The 17660-nt window shown below is 40.9% G+C and overlaps 1 protein-coding gene across 1 annotated transcript in view; it reads right to left on the reverse strand.

The window, feature by feature from the left end:
* Positions 1-15318, reverse strand: part of Garre1 (granule associated Rac and RHOG effector 1) — an 87517-nt gene extending 72199 nt beyond the window's left edge. Inside the window, exon 1 of the mRNA XM_040280024.2 lies at positions 15224-15318. The gene's annotated coding sequence lies outside the window, so the exon portion shown is untranslated. The remainder of the gene's footprint in view (positions 1-15223) is intronic.
* Between the last annotated feature and the right edge of the window lie 2342 nt (positions 15319-17660).

Here is a 17660-nt window from a genome sequence, read left to right on the forward strand (position 1 = left end):
TTAAGTGTCTACAATGTATCAAGTATTACACTTGGAGTTTTAGAGATAACTAAAACCCTAAAATAAAAACAGCTGACGTTAACTAAATGTATATTAAGTGCCAGGTACTGAGCAATGCACTTACATGTGTTCTAATTTAATTCTTACAACAATCTTGTGAAGTGAGGGAAATATCTAAAGAGGTTAAAGGAATTCCTCAAAGAATATCACTGGGCTAACGAAGTAGTCACCAATAGAGCTAGGTTTGGATCCTGGTAGTCTGCCACCGGAGGCTGAGTTCTCCATCATTACACTATTCTACCTCTGACAAATACATGTTTTTAGACCATGATGTTCAGTTTATTATAATTAGAAGATGATATAAAGCTATACGCTTCTTGGAATTGACAGGAAGTTAAATTGGAACAATGAAAAGTGACCTCTCTTTAAGGAGAGGTCTATATAATAGATAATTCTATATCTATTACTAATGATTCCCAAATTCAACACTCCAGTCAGTGGGACCCCTTCCTGAGACTAGATCCATGAGACATCTCAGCCCTTCAAAATTCTGCCTTGCCACCCTTCCATTTCCTGCTCCTTCTGTTGTACTTACTTCCTTGTATGGTTAAGGGCACTACAACTCTAAGCCTAAACTTTAGGTGTTATCCCAGAAGGTCCCTGTCTTGTTCCCTCCCCCTTCTACCCAGTACTTTCAGTGCTGCCAATCTCGCTCACCAGTGCCTGCTCTGCAGCAACTGCTTCATAAATGTTTGCTACTATTACTATTCCATCCTAAATGCCTCTGGATTCTTCTTTACATCTATATTGTTCAGTTTCTAAGGAGCTAGTTTTCCAGAGCAAGGAATATGAAGGCACAGAAGCTGAAGAGAACTTTTTTTTGTTTGTTTTTGGTGGGTGCTAGAGATGGATTCCAAGGTCTTAGGCATGTCTGTCAGCCAAATGCTCTATCCTTGAGCTACAATCCACACCTAAAGCACAGAAGCATAGAGAAATGTCTCCTATAGAGAGAGCCAGGCTGACAACCACTCAAGCCGTAGATTTTTCCATGAAAGCAAACAGGAGGTACACCTGAACACTGGCTAGTAGAGAATAGCAAAATCTAAATAGCAAACTAAAGATTATGAGAATGTCACATACTGAAATAGAAACTAACAAATGGCTCCAATTTCAAGGAACCAAACATTCTACTTTATTCCATTTTACAAAATTAATAATTCAGCATTTAATACTGTAACGCAGTGGCTCTCAAAAAGTAGGGAAAAGGGGCTAGAGCTGGAGCTCAATGGCAGAGCACTTGCCTAGTATGTGTGAAGCACTGGGTTCGATACTGAGCACCACATAAAAACAAATAAAAGAATTCTGTCCATCTACAACTACAAAAAAAAATTTTTTAAAAAAAAGTGGAGAAAAGGATGATTCTGCTTTCCTGTCCCCCGAAAAATTGGCAATGTCTGGAGACATTAGTTGTCACAACTGGGGAAATGCTAGTGGCATCTAGTGGGTAGAGGCCATAAATGCTGCTAAACATCCTAAAAAGCAACCCCCACAGAATTATCCACCCCAAAATGTCAAAAGTGCTACTATTGAGAAATCTTGATAAATGTTCTGAGCACCCTCCTTTTCAAGTTACTTAGTGTATAAAAAGTTTCTTCTTTCTGGGAAGATATTACAAACTTCTCCCATAAACTAAGCTAAAAAGAGTTCGTAAGATAGTTACAGGGTATTCTTGGAAAAGAAATGGGTAAAATGCTAACTAAATAGTTTAGAAAATAAATGCTATGAATTCAGTGGAAGGCCCCCCTTCCCCCAGGCTAAGGCCCTTATATAGACCTCAGAGCAGAAGGGGTGCCTCAGTCAACTTCAAGCCAAAAAGTACCCAGTATCCACCTTCCCAGCCTTACCTGCAGCAGATCTTGTCCCTTCAAGCTACCCTCTGCTCCTGCCAAAGTGTTCACTGTTTACCCATGACAGGAACTGGGCCACAGGGACACAACATCCCACCATACTATTACCACTGAACAAAAGCACTCATGTACTTCACAAAACTTCTGTCCTTCAGCTAAGCAGCAATTGCCCCCCATCCAGGACTGAGAAGGCCATGACATCATCTCAACCCAATCACTAAATGTTCCTATAACTCCTAGAGGAAGAAGGTAATAAAAAGACAAAGGTACAAAATGTTGTACATGGTTCAGACCCTAAGCCCTTGTCCTCCACCACCTAAAATCAGTGCTCAGCAGCAGCCAGCCAGGAGCCGCCTCATTTCCTGTGCAACTACAGTAAAAATAGGAAATGGGGGAGGAAGTTCACAAAGCAGAAACAAAAGTAATCACCGCCTAGCTTCCTGAACACAAATCAATGAGCAGGGAGGGTATCATTAAAACATCAAAATGGAAAGGCAGGAATGGAGAGAGCCAAGGCCAGAGGAAAGGAAGTGACACTTCTGGGTCCACCAAGCCACAGACTATTTCTGTGACAGGGAGACAGCTCCAAAAGAAAAACTGGACACTAACCTACAGAATGGCTTCCTAGGAATTAATACTAAAACATTTTAAATTTAATACTCATGCAAAAACTCCCCAAATATTTGTCCTATCAATGTAAAATATGTCAAATGAAAACATTTTAGGGAGGCCAAGATTAATCTTTTTCCCCCCCTAGTCAAGAAGTGGCTATTAAAACTGCTGTCAAGGGGCTGTGGCTCAGTGGTAGAACACTTGCCTAGCATGTGTGAGGCACTGGGTTGGAGCCTCAGCACCACATATAAATAAAGAAAAGCATTGTTGGGCTGGAAATATAGCTTAGTTGGTGGGCCCTGGGTTCAATTCCCAGCACTACAAAAAAACAAAACAAAACAAAACAAACAAACAAAAAAAACTGTTGTCAAAACAAAGAGTTACAGAGCTGGAGTTGTGGCTCAGCAGTAGAGTGCTCGACTAGCATATGCAAAGGCCTGGGTTTGATCCTCAGCACCACATAAAAATAAATAAAATAAAGGTATTGTCCACCTACAACTAAAAAAATAAATTAAAAAAAAAACCCAAAGAGCTACAAATTGATTACATAACAAAATGTGAAGTCCATGTATCCTATATTGAGTTATAAAACCTCAAGGAGATAGAAAAAAGTCTACTAAATAAAAATCCTAATCAAGGCCAGAACCTATCAGAGTTAAAATGAAGATTCTGGCTGGGATGCAGCTCAGTGATAGAGCACTTGCCTATCTTACATGAGGCCCTGGGTTCATTCCCTAACACCAGAAAACAAAAACGCTTCTACACTGCTGACATGAGACAGTGCTGTTGAGTTCAGCCTCTATGTCCTAGGCACCAGAATATAGCAATAAATATGACAGACTGCTCACAAGGAGCAATAAGTCTAACCATGGAACAAAATACATACACACAGTGACACTTGACTGCCTCTGTGGTGACATTTGCTCTTATAACAATTTATTACCACAAAATATGGCATTCCTCTACAAAACCAAAGCAAGTTATCATTAGTGTTTCTAAGGAGCTTTCATATTTGGTAATTTACAAACAGCTGATTATTTCATTTAAGAAGAAAAACTTCTAACCACAAAGTCAACAGAGTTGAAATTCATTTTCAAAATAACACAGGTTTAAAAAAAAAAGGCCAAATAGTTAAATAGTCATATAGATGAGGAATAGGTTTAATTTTGTTTAAATTGAGGGTTTTGTTTATTTTTTACAATTTTTTTTAGTTGTAGATGGACACAATATCTTTATTTTTTTATGTGGTGCTAAGGATTGAACCTAGTACTTCATGCTTGCAAGGCAAGCGCTATACCGCTAAGCTACAACCCCAGCTCTTGTTTATTTTTTAAAGCCATTACATAAGTAGAAAAGTAAACAAAATGGGTGGTAATTACCACACATTCAACTTGACACAGAATTAACACTCAATGAAAAAAAAAAGTCCGTCCTGTTGAGAACAGACCTAGAGCTATCAATCTAATTTTCTGATAATAAAATGACTTACTGTATTCTGTACTATTAAGACTGATGCTTAATTTTTTTATGAAGTTTAAAAACTAATTTTCAGAGCCAGCACAGTGACACACAACCTGAATCCCAGCTCCTCAGGAGGCTAAGAAAGGAGGCTCTCAAGTTTGAGGCCAGCTGGGGCAACTTAGTAAGACCCTGTTTGAAAATTTTAAAAAGGCTGGGGATATAGCTCAGTGGTAAAGTACCCCTAGGTTCCATCCTCAGTACCAAATTAAATAAACATATAAATTAAATTAAATTAAAAGGGCTGGGGAAGTACCTCAGTGGTATAGTGTTCCTGAATCCAATTCCCAGTACTAAAAAGAAAAAAAAATTAACTTTCAAAAATTTACTGTTGCCATAAAAAAAATAAAACTAGTAATATTAGAACGTTTAGAGTATTTTTATTAAAGAAACAAAAGAATAAACCAAAAGAATTTTTGTTAAACAAAAATCTTCAAAAGGAGAAAAAAAGAGTGAATCCTTGAAAAGAAAAAAGTTTTGTCTATACATACACAAACACACACACACACACACACATACACAAACCATTACATATCACCAAAGAATAAACAAAGCTGGCTCTTGAACTTCTGAAAATGTTTGCTGTGGTAAAATGAATTTTGTTTTTTTTTTAAGGCAATGTCTTTTTTTTTTTAATGTTTATTTAGTTGTAGATCAACACATAGTATCTTTATTTATTTTATGTGGTGCTGAGGATTGAACCCAGTACCTCACACATATGAGGCAAGCACCGTAACCACTGAGCTACAGCCTCAGCCCCTAAAATGAAGTTTTTATCCTTAAACTAAAATGATTTTAAACCATTAACATTTTTTCTATCAAATTCACCCAAACAAATTGTGCTAATGGAAAATCAAGTGTAAACTGGGGTAAGAATAAGTTACTTTTCTTTAATTACAAAGTACTGATGTTAATTTTTTCAGATCCAGTTTTTAAAAATGCAACAACAATCTCCATACATTAAAAACCTGTAGTTTATTTTTGTTACAGTGTGGTAACAACAACAACAACAAAAAAGCCCACTTATCTAATCTGAGAATTCAAGGCTAACTACCTACCTCAGTTACTCCTCTCTCACAACAGGCTTCTGACATTAAAATTGGGGGGTAGGGGGTGGAGGGGTTGTTGTCCCAACACATCAAGTAAGCAAGCAATTCTATAGATTCTCTTGAGGACAACAGCAGGGTTTTCTCTAACTCAACTCTGACACATCTGTCTGGGGATAACATCAGATCCCATAGGTTAAAGGCTCAGTCACTTCACTGTCCCAGGCTTTTGATGCCAATTGAAACTTCTGGTTGTTTTATTTTTTCATCAACACAATTTAAATCAGGATTCCTTCAACCCTTTCCTTGAGTTTTCCGGAGTGGCTCACAGAATTCATGAAACCAACTGGATAATACTTACCAAAATATCTTGTTCTTGTAAAAAGTATACATATGAAAATATGCAGAGCATTCTCTGGGCACCCATCCTCCATGATGAGCCTTCACCAGTTTAACTATCCAGAAGCTCTCTGAACCCTGTTCTGTCAGGTTTTCAAGAAGGTTTCATTACGTAGGCATGACTGATTAAATCACTGGCAACTGGTGATCAATTCAACTTTCAGTTCTTCTCCCCTTGCCAGAGATTGCCGAGTGGGCTTAAGTTCCAACTTTATGATGCTGCCTTGATTTTCAGTCCATTAGCCTCCATCCTGAAGCCCCAAATATTTATTACTTTGGAGGTTTCAAGTATTATTATTTTAGGAGTTGTAATGCCAGGAAACAGGGAAGAAAACCAAATAGGAATTTCACAATATCACATCTACAAGAACTTTTCAAACTTGTAAAAGAAACTTGGTCTAAGCAGGTGCGGCTGTGCATGCCTGTAATACTAGGGACTAGGGAGGCTGAGGCAGGAGGATCGCGATTTAGTGAGATACTAAGCAACTCAGTGAGAACCCTGTCTCTAATAAAATAAAAAACAGGGATAGGGATGTGGCTCAGTGGTAGAGTGCCCCCAGATTCAATTCCCAGTACCCCCCCAAAAAAGAAAGTTGGTCTAGTAAAAACTAATTGCATCCATTAGAAAGTTACTTAAGAGATAGTAGAAAGAGACAGATATTATTACCCTATATACATGTATGATTACACTAGTGGAATGAGTCTGAACCATGTACAGCCAGAGCAATCAATGAGAAGTTGTGCTCCATTTGTGTATTAAATACCAAAATGTATTCTACTGTAAAATAAATAAATTTTTAAAATAATAAAATAAAATAAAAGTTACTTAAGAAAACAAAATTCAATACCACTACTCATTCTTAACATTGTGTGACCTATTCAAAATAGCATTGTGTGACCTATTCAAAATTAACCTCAAAGGGGAAAACAAATACTTCTCCAGAAATTTACAGAGAAGCAAATCAAACTATGTTGGAAATTATTTTTTTTATTATGGAGAGGAATTATATAAATTTTTACAAATTCCAGATTCAAGACCATTTCTGAAAATGTAAGGTAATCAAGAACAGTTTTATCAATGGAGAATGATAGTGGCTTCCTTCCCCGAACTGGAAACACTGACTCCAATTGTACACATACAGAAAGCCCTCTCATTTATCAAAAAGACCAGCAAGCCAGAATCACAACTAGGGAGCTTGTTTTACTCCACAAACATTTCAGCAGGCCAAACCTTTAGAAAAGTGGAAATGCTAGAGGCCTCCTCATATTCACCTACCAGACAAGGAAGGCAGCTTCAGAAAGCAGGCCCCCAGTGGTTAACCTCCAGTCTAATCTTCCAGCTCTGCCAGTTATCCACACCATGAGCCTTCACACACCTCAAGCATTTACTGAGGTCCTACTATGTGCACAGTACTACTCCAGGCATCAGGGATGCAGTGGTACAGCTTATAATCTAATGAGAAAAAAATAGGGAACTGTTCAGGCCCCTCTCTTTTCAGTAAAATGCTCCAATACAAAGAAGAAACTTCATAGAAATATGGCACTGATGAAGTGCAGTAGTTTACCAGTATGGATTAGGAATCAGACTGACCTCGATGGGAATTCCTACTCTCAGTAATTATCAGCTTAATGAGTGGCGCTTGTTAACTTTATGACCTTAAGGAAGTCACTTGGAAAAAAAACAATATCCGCCCCCCCCATAATAGGTACAGACCCAGGGCCTCACAAGGGGAGACAAGTTCTCTACCACCAAATTTCATCCCCAGCCCTTTTCATTTTATTTTAAGACAGGGGTCTCACTAAGTTGTTCATGTTAGCCTCCAACTTGTAATATTCCTGCCTCAGTCTCCAGAGTAGCTGAGATTACAGGCATGTGCCACCCGGTTAAGTCACTTGGATTCTTGTGCTTCAGTTTCTTCAGTCCTATGGTGAGGATTAAATTCATAAAGCACAGCACTTGGCACACCTTGAGTTTCCGTAAGTGGAAGCTACCACCCTCTTTACAAAGAGCCTATGGATTAGTCAGAGGGTAACACTTTGTCTTCCACTATAATTTTTCACTCTGAACTACTACAAAACACCCCCATCCTGCCATACCACAGTTACAGCTTCCAGAAATAGAACTTACTTTCCTGCAGCTCCCAACTCACAAAGTCCAGGTAACAAACTGAAAAAGTGAGAATGCCCAGTGTGCTCCAGAGAAAAAGGTCATGGCTCCTCCCATTTCCCTGCCTACCGGTCCCTCCTCCTTCAGAGAGAAATAGAACATATGCCATAGCTGAAGAAGGAGATAATTGACAGACAGCTAAAGAGGGAGACACAGCTGAAAAGGGAGATCAGTCACCTTGAAATACAAAGTACATGACAAAGTTACTTATAAGGATATAGTGCATCCTTTCCTATTTTGAGACCCAGGGACAGCACAAGTCCTTGTAAGTTGACAAAAAGGCCCACTTTGGCCTCTCTCTGCCTAAGTCACCAGAACCTGGGGCACCTAGGTCTGGAAGCCAAGCCAACTTTCTTCTGACTCTATTCTCATGTGTTTATATCCACCTCTGGGACCAGGGAGTGGAGTGGGGGAAGACTCAGATATTCTCATTCTCTGGCTATAATTGCCCTCTCACTAAATCACCTTTAATTTGAAAATGAATCTTTACAACTGCCAATTTGAAAATGCATTTACTGCCAGTGGCCCAGACACAGTCAAAAAGGTTGTTTTTTTTTTTTTTTTTGTTAAAGAGAGCAATATTATATCTAGGAATGAATCTTAAATTAGAAATACACTCATAGTAAGGGCTGGAGATGTAGCTCCATGGTAGAGTGCTTGCCTGACATGCATAAGGTACTGGGTTTGATCCTGAAGCGGGGGCGTAGATTCACAGTAGAGAGAGAGTCAAGAACACCCACTGTCAGTCTGTCTATAAGCATCAACCAGGAAGTAACTCACATGTCTTGCATTAAGGGGTTTATTAAATAAATTATACAAGAACATCTCACAGTCATTTCAAAAATCAGAGTAAAGGATTCAATCCCCAGGACCAGCTCCTCCCCATACCCCAAAAAGATCAAAGTAGAACCTCCACACTAATGGTCTAAGATGCCATCAATAAATCACATCATCTTACATACACTCAGGAAAAACTGACATATAATGATGACTGACCTGCCATCCCACAACATATCCTAGTTTCTCTTCAGCTTTTTTTGTTTCTGATCCTTCTGCCTCAAGCTATCTGGGCCTTAGAACAAGCCACTTTGTATCCTTTCCCCTTTGTTTGACTTTTTCCTGAAGTTACCCATATTTAAGATTCATAGTTCTGATGACCATCATGCTTAGGCCACCTAAGTCATCACAGAACTTTTCCTGATCCCCTGTACCCTCTGCTATCACTGCCTGTCAGTAACTATATGTCTTTCTCTCCAAATGAACTATAAGAATGATAGAAGGAGACTAAACACATCATCACATTTATTGTAGTACAGTCCACAGCCATAGTAACAAAAACATTCCCGCCACAATCAGTCTAAGGTCTTTACAAATATAAACTCATTAAAACTTCACTCTAACCTCAGGAGATAGGTAATGTTACCTCCCTCATTTTGAAATGGAGTAAATGGACACAAGAAGTTTTGTGACTCAGAAGTTAGTGACTAGTTAAGTGGTAGAAGCAAAACTTGAACTCAAAAGCATTTGGCTGTATTTGCTTTTTTGCCCCCTCCCTATGTGAGTATACATCACATACATGTATGTTTTAATTTATTAATTTTTTGTTGTTGTTGTTCATTCTTTGTTTTGGTCTTTGGTACTGAGGATTAAACCCAGAATGTTTACCTCAGCCTTTTTTTTTTTTTTTTTTGAGACAGGGTCTCACTAACTTGTCAAGGCTGGCCTTACACTTAGTATCTTTCTTCTTTTTTTTTTTTTTTAATATTTATTTTTCAGTTCTCGGCGGACACAACATCTTTGTTTGTATGTGGTGCTGAGGATTGAACCCGGGCCGCACGCATGCCAGGCGAGCACGCTACCGCTTGAGCCACATCCCCAGCCCCAGTATCTTTCTTCTTTAACCTCCCAAATAGCTGGGATTATAGGAGTGTGCCTCATACTCACTTAAATTTTGAAATCAAAACAATATATAGGATTGGGATTATGGCTCAGTGGTAGAGCGCTCGCCTAGCACGTGCAAGGCCCTGGGTTCGATCCTCAGTACCTCAAAAAAATAAATAAGGGTAGTATCTACAACTTAAAAAAATAAAATAAATGTAAATATATATATACACACACACACCATACAAAATGGTATGTAAAAAAAAGGAAGGTAATTCCAACAGGCTAACAGGCTAGTTTTCTGAGACCTCACCCCAAAGGCAATCACTTCTTTTCTATCATTCCAGAAATTTTTTCTGCTCTTAGAAATCAGTTTCATGTGTTTTCTATATATTTCTTCTTTATTTATTTACACCATGGGCACATGTGCACATCTTTCTGCCCCTTGCTCTTCTCATTAATGATATTTCTCTGAGTTCATTCCATATCTGCACGTATGCTGCTTTAATTAAATTCTAAGAAATGCATTATTTATACATATTAACCAAAGATGGTTTCATGAAGTCACAGGATCTTTGTGAGCTTTGGACTTCATCAGAACCAGATCACAAAGCTGTTCAATGTTCAAAAGACATCAAGAGTTAGTTATCCCTGCAGCAGCATGCAGGCTGAAGCAACAGAGACCTCTCAGGTGACATTCAACATGGCATTTTTACAACAATAAGTACCTGCCTCACAGGGTTGTTGTAAAGACTAAATGAGGTAATGCACACAAAGCACTTAACACCTGATCTGGTTATCACAGAGCCTAAGGCTTAGCTTAGCACCTGAAGTATTCCTAGTGCTCAGTAAGTTAGATATATTTTATTCTTCACATCCATTATGCCTGCTCACTGCTACCTCTTTATCCATGTCATGGTCCTACCTAAATGTCCTCCCCTTCAATGGTGCTAGACTCACTTTTTTGTGTGTGTGTGTGCGTGGGGGGGGGCAGTACTGATAATTGAACCAAGGAGTTACATACTCATCTCTCACCCCCCCCTTTGTGTATGTGTGTGTGTGTGTGTGTGTGTGTGTGTGTGTGTGTGTGTGTTTTGCTGGAGATTAAACCCAGGGCTTTGTGCATGTGAAGCAAGCACTCTACTGAGCTATATCCCCAGTCCCCCTTTTTTTATTTTGAGACAGAGTCTCACTAGGTCCTGGAGGTTGGCCTCAAACTTGTGATCTTCAACCTCCTGAATAACCAGGATTACAGGTGTATGACCACACCCAGGAAGGATTAGCTTTTTCCCACAGTATTCTATTCAAGAACAGCCTTCTCCAGGAAATCTTCCCTGAAAATTGCAGGCTGGATTCTCTGTGTGAGCAGTCTGGGAAAAGCCTGTCATCACTTTTCACTGTATGGTTATCAGTTTTATCTGTGCACCCAAAAACAAGCAGCTTCAAGGGGTCTGATTTAGCCTTTGTTAGCTCAAAGATGAGTGACATATTAGCCAGAAAGCCAGTTACTAAGTTTATAAATACCCAAAGAGCTAACCCTTGTTGAACACTTACGAGGTAGCTCCCAGGCAGTGTATTCAAAGCCCTCATGGCACTAAGGGAAAGGTTCTACTATTATCTTTATTCTACCCATAGGAAACCCAAGAGATTAGACAGCATGCCAAGATCAGGATCTGACACAAGCATATGGATACAGAGCTCTCAACATTCTCGAAACACAGTTCTAATCAGAGGGTATCAGGAGGACATAAACTAAGCAAGAGAAAAGACACTCCCAGTTAGAGGCATCAACATGGACACACTCATCCATTCGGTACTGGAGAGGTTCTATAGAAGACTGCATTAAGCTTCTCTGGTCAGGGCTCCCAGGTAGTGTTACAGACACACTATCCACCCCAATTTCCACAAACATCATCTGAACCCTCTCCTAGAAACACACATCTTTCTTCTGAGGCTACAAAATTAAGTTTGAGCTTTCTGACTACAAACACATTCCAATCATGCCTTCCTGGGGTTATAGCTGGGTCAGTTTGGTTGAATTTAAAGTTTTCTCTGAAATTCTCTAAAGTACATTTGCAAAATGTCTTTTGGCCTTGTATCTTTCTGTAGATAGTTGATTTGTATTGTTTTGATTTTATTTTCAGATGATCATTCATTCATTTAGCAAATACCTAATCATTTCCAGAACAATGTGTTCTAGGCCCTAGAGATAAACGCAGTGAACAAGATAGGCAAGATCCCTGAAACCTGGCAGAACTTTTTCAGTGTCTCCCCTTCTATGCACTTGGGATATTTTCTAGCAACGGCTTATTTGACTTTCTTGCCCAGGCTGTACCTTTCAGCTCTGGATTCTGATCCTACAGTGAAGTGACTGGCCCATACTGTAAGTACTTCATTAATGGGAGCTAACTAAATTCACTGGTTCTCCTCTTTCTATCCAGAGTGGGACCAGATTATATCTGAAGTCCCTTAGAAAAAAAGGTACAAAGTCTAAATTAAGATAAACAGAACACAAATGGCAAATGCAACCTGTATCAAAAAAGAAGATAAGACATGATATATCAGCTAGTAAGAACCACCTTGAGAAGTGATGAAGGGCTCCAACACCTGGAGAAAGTATGGCTTTAGAAACATGTTGAGAAGACAGGAAAATGAAAGATTAACCTGCAGAAAAGTCTGAGATGGGGGTCAGCAGGTGGACACAGAGGTGGGGAGCAAGATGGTTCTCTATGTAGAAGTCACATACAGGATATGTGGGAAAGGAGCATATATGGGGAGGTGGGGGAAGTAGTATGAAGCTAAGCCTCAAAAACAGTCCCCAGGCAGATGTAGGAAATAGAGCAGCAAAAACAAGTGATAAGGCACAGTCACACAAATTTAAGAAAATGACCACAACCTTTTTGGAAAAGGCCGACTAAGAGCCAGGCTGGTTCATGAAAAAAAGAATGGCTCATCACGCCAATATTAACAGTCAAAGGAAATGAGTAAGCAACGGCCATTGCATCTATCAATTAAGGGACCCTCAAGAAGATAGTTTCAACAGAAACAAAGACGCATTTGAAGCTCAACTCCTAACACTTCAGGTTCTAAGAGAAAAATGGCAGCCTGCTTTTCTGTAACTCCAAAACAAAGCAATTTCTTAATCAAACTAACATTCTTTGTCCATGCAGAAAGATCATCATCTTCCACCAAAGACAAATTCACAGGAGGGAAAGAGAGAGAGTGGACACTCAATTCATGTGATACCTCACCCTGGTAGCTCTGATTCAACTATTTTCCTAGAGGTTTAGAAGATTCACTGGGCATACAGTGCCTGGTATATTAGGCTGAAGATTTTCAAAAAAATAAACATTTAGTAAAAATTTTGCAGAATCATATGCAACTTATTTATTGTTTTAAGGATGCTTAAAGTATGCTGTCTTCCAAAAATCCAGAGATAATTTTAGATTGAAAATCTAGGCTTGCCAAGGGAATCTGAGAACTTTTCTATCTTGGTCTCCAATCTAACCTACGTATTCATGTGCAAAAATAGAGGAAGATTAGAATCTCAAATGCCAGACTGAAAAGTTGCCACAACAAACCTGAACTCTTCATATGGAGTTTGTTATCTTGTCAGTAAGAAAGTAAATGAAACAGCAATAAAATAAACTTTCACCTTTAAAATGTGCATTTTTAAAAAATTATTTATCTAATGAGAGGCTACTATCCAGAATAAGTAATGATTATTTACAACTCAAGAACAAAACAACAAATAATTCAATTGAGAAATGGACAAAGGACTTTAAACAGACTTAAAATGTACATTTTAGAGGTTGGGATTGTGGCTCAGTGGTACAGTGCTCACCTAGCATGCATGAGGCACTGGGTCTGATCCTCAGCACCACATAAAAGTAAAATAAAGATATTGTATCCACCTAAAACTTAAGAATAAATATATTTTTTTAAAAATATTCATTTAAAAAAATCTCAAACATGAAATACTCATTGTATTGTAAAGGAAAATTATTTAAAAAAAAAAACACTGAAAATAAAAAATCGTGGCATTTTTTAAGGCACATGAAAATATCTGATCATACACAAAAATCTGTAAGTAGACCTTTATAAATACATACTTAGAACTTTAAACCTAAAATATAAGAAGAAAAAACAGTTACAGCTTATTCAATAAAACTGCAACAATTGACTAGCTATTCAGAAACTATTTTATATCTTAAACCAAAAATAAGTTCTAAGAAGATTAAATAACTAAAAGTAAATAAAACGATGAGAAGCAAAGGTGGATGGAATTTTTTTGAAACACTGGAATAGGGAAGAATTTTCCAAATATATGAAAGAAGAAAAAATGCATAGTATTTATTTTTTAATGAATGTTACCTTTACACCCCAGTTGTGAATTTATCCCAAGACAATAATCAGACAAATCCTTTTGGCAAAATCATTTTATGGCAAAATGGAAATAATCTAAATATTCATCAGGCCAGGCCCTGCGGTGCATGCCTGTAATCCCAGCAAGTTCCAGGCCACTTTAGCCACTTAGCAAGCCCTAAGCAACAAGGAGAAACCCCTGTCTCAAAAAAAGGGGATGGGGTGGGGGTTGGGGCTGGGATGAAACACAGTGGTAGAGCTTCCCAGGGTTCAATTCCCTGTGCCAAAAATAAATAAATGTTCATCGGTAGGGTTTGGTTAAATTATGGCATATAATGGTGTACTACGAAGCTCATAAAAAAATGACATCATATATCTGTATTTACTGATATCACTAAAATGATAGCTGTGGTTGTCACTGAATGATAGGTTGGTGGATGTCTGTCATTTCCTCCCTTGACACTTTTTGTAATGTCTTGAGTGTTTTACAAAGGCGAGAAGAATAAATTCCTCTTATAATGGGAATGAGGAGCAGAAACAAGCTACTTTCAAATTTGGGCTCTCCAAGCCCAGTGATTCTCTGACAAATTTTGTAACAAGTATAAACAAAATTCTTATCATGCCAACCAGCCACGCTTCTTTCCTCGCACCGCGCGAAGCAGGAAGACACACCCCTGACCCTGCGCTCCCCACGGGCGTGGGTCCTTCATCTTCAACCCCGGCCCTCCCGGGTCCCCGCGGACCCTCCCCTGGCCCCACTGCGCCAACAGGCTCAACAGGGCCGGAAAATCACGTTCCTCAGCGGCCCGGCACGACTGGGAAGGTGCGCACCGCCGGTCAGGCAGCCGCGGGGCGGCGTGAGGGCCGCGTCCCCCACCAGCCCCAGTGGACCCCGGCCGCCTGCTGCCCACAGGCCGCTGTCCTTTCGCGGACTGCTCCGCGAGCTTCCGGGAGCGAGTACCAGCGCCAGCCTGACCTCTCGGGCCCCGGCGTCCCGAGGGAATGCCCCCCTCCCTCGCCTGGCCAGCGCCGTTCCTCTCCTCCCGTCCCGCGTCCACCGGGTCTCGGCTGCGCCCCCAGTTCCAGGCACGCGCCAGGAGGCCCCTCCGGGCTTCCGTCCGCTCGGCCAGCGCCCGCAGAGCCCGGCGTCCTCCACAGCGGGCGGGCAAGGGGTGGGCGCCCAAGGGCCGGAGCCCTGCGGTCCCGAGCGGAGCCGCGCCCCGCGAGCTCGTCCCGTCACCAGTCCCGGCCACGTCCCACAACCCACCGCCCACCGTCCGACCCCGCCTGCCTGCGCCCGCCCGCGCCCGCTCGCGCCCGCTCCTCACCTGCGACGGGCTCCGACCCCCAGCACACCGCCCGGACCGGCTGTGTACACCGGAAGTGACGTTAGAGCCAGTCCCGCCCCCGCCCCAGGCGGACGCCGGAGTGTCTGCGGATCCCGCGGCTGGAGCCGACCCTCCCCTAGCGCAAGCGGGGCGGGGGTGTCCCTGAGCGTCTTTTCTGCAGATCGAGGACGTCCCGATGGGACGGCTTGGGAAAGGGTTGAGGACTGGCAACCAGAGCCGTAGGATTGCTCTGATTCTCCACAATGGCTTGGCCCCGGTACGGGAGAGGACGGTTGCGTCCTTATGGATTTATTATTGAAATTGATGACTTAAGTATTGAGCTGTAGATGCCAGGCGCTGACAGTCACTAGTCACTGCTGGAATCGGATAATACTCTCAGCCTCATAGGTTCATTCTCTATTGGTAGAAACAGAATGCAGCTGTCACAGATCCCGGTGATACTATAGTGCCAATTGTGACAAGTGGTAGGAGGGGAAAGTGGAAGAGGAGAGGGAAAGAGTACCCTGACCTAGTGGAGGAGGGTGATCAGGGTATTCCCCCAGGAAAAGAGTAGGAGCTGAAATCCTAAAGAGGAAAAGGAAAAAACAAAAATTAAAAACTGGGGAAGAAGAACAGGGCATTACAGCAGAAGAAACAGCAGGTGTTTTCAAACTGCTTTGTATTCAACAAACAAGGAACAGGATCAGGAGAAGTTAGGCCTTACCTGAGAACATTGCATACCTAATGAGTTTTAAGCAAGGGACGATTTGACCACCTTTATGACTTTAAAGAGATTACTCTGGCTGTAGTGTGGAGGACTGGGAAGGGGAGGCAAGAGTCGATGTATGGAAATGGGGGTGCAGCTTAGTACACCTGGCCTACCATGTATGAGGGCCTGAATTAAATCCCCAACATCACAAAAAATAAGTGGATCAGATTTCTACAATCCTGTTCATAGAAGTTTTATAATAACCAAAAGACACAAGTAATAATGTTCAGCTAAGGACGAGTGGATAAACAAAACGTCAGATGTGTGTGTGTGTGTGTGTGTGTGTGTGTGTGTGTGTGTGCGTGTGTATAATAAAATATCATTTGGCCTTAAAAAGGAAGAAAATTCTGCCACATGCCAAATGGATGAATCTTGAAGACATTATACTAAATGACATAAGCCAGTCAGAACTCACAATTCTGAGTCCACTTATATGAGTACCTGGAGTAGCCAAAAGCATAGAGACAGAAAGTAGAGCCCAGCACTGTGGCACAGGCCTGTAATCCCAGTTGCTCAGGAGGCTGAGGGAGGAGGATTGGGAGTTTGAAGCCAGTATCAGCAAAAGCCAGGTGATAAGCAACTCAGTAAGACTCTGTCTCTAAATAAAATACAAAATAGGTCTGAGGATGTGGCTCAATGGTAGAGTGCCCCTCAGTTCAATCTCCAGTACCAGAAAAAGTAGAATGGTAGTGAATAGGGTTGAGGTAGGGATGGAGAGTTAGTGTTCATTGGGTACAGTTTCAGTTGCAGAAGATGAAAAAGTTCTGAGGATGGTGGTAGTTATACAACTTCATGAATGTATTTAAATGCCACAGAATTGTGCACTTAAAAGGTAAATTCCATGTTATGTATATTTTACCCCCCACACACATACTCACAAAAAGTAGATGCAGAAATCTATTGGGAAGCTATTTTGATTATTCAGGCAGAAGATGATCCTGATTTAGACTTAGGAGCCTCAAAGTTTTAGTTCATGGACATCTATCAAAAATAAGTTTGTAAGGGCTAGGGTTGTGGCTCAGTGGTAGGGTGCTCACCTAGCATGCATGAGGCACTGGGTTCGATCCTCAGCACCACGTAAATGTAAAATAAAGATATTGTATCCACCTAAAACTTAAAAATAAATATTTTTTTTAAAAAAAGTTTGTGGGGCTGGGGATATGGCTCAAGCAGTAGTGCGCTCGCCTGGCATGCGTGTGGCCCGGGTTCGATCCTCAGCACCACATACAAACGAAGATGTTGTGTCTGCCAATAACTAAAAAATAAATATTAAAAAAAAATTCTCTCTTTCTCTCCCACTCTCTCTTTAAAAAAAAAAAAAATTTGTGTACCTGTAGCCCCAGCTACTCAGGAATCTAAGGCAGGAGAATTGCTTGAGCCTAGTAGAGTTCAGAACCAGCCTCGGTAACATAGCACAACTCTTGTCTCTTAAAAAAAAATTTTTTTTGAGCCAGGCACAGTGGTGCATGCCTGTAGTCTCAGTGACTCCAAAGGTTGAGGCATGCACTCTGCCATTGAGCTACACTCACAGTCCCCTATTGAAACTTTAAAGTATGGGCTGGGGGGGCTGGGGATGTGGCTCAAGCGGTAGCGCGCTCGCCTAGCATGCGTGCGGCCCGGGTTCGATCCTCAGCAGCACCACATACCAACAAAGATGTTGTGTCCGCC

Source organism: Ictidomys tridecemlineatus, chromosome 15, assembly GCF_052094955.1.
Source record: "Ictidomys tridecemlineatus isolate mIctTri1 chromosome 15, mIctTri1.hap1, whole genome shotgun sequence".
NCBI lineage: Eukaryota > Metazoa > Chordata > Mammalia > Rodentia > Sciuridae > Ictidomys > Ictidomys tridecemlineatus.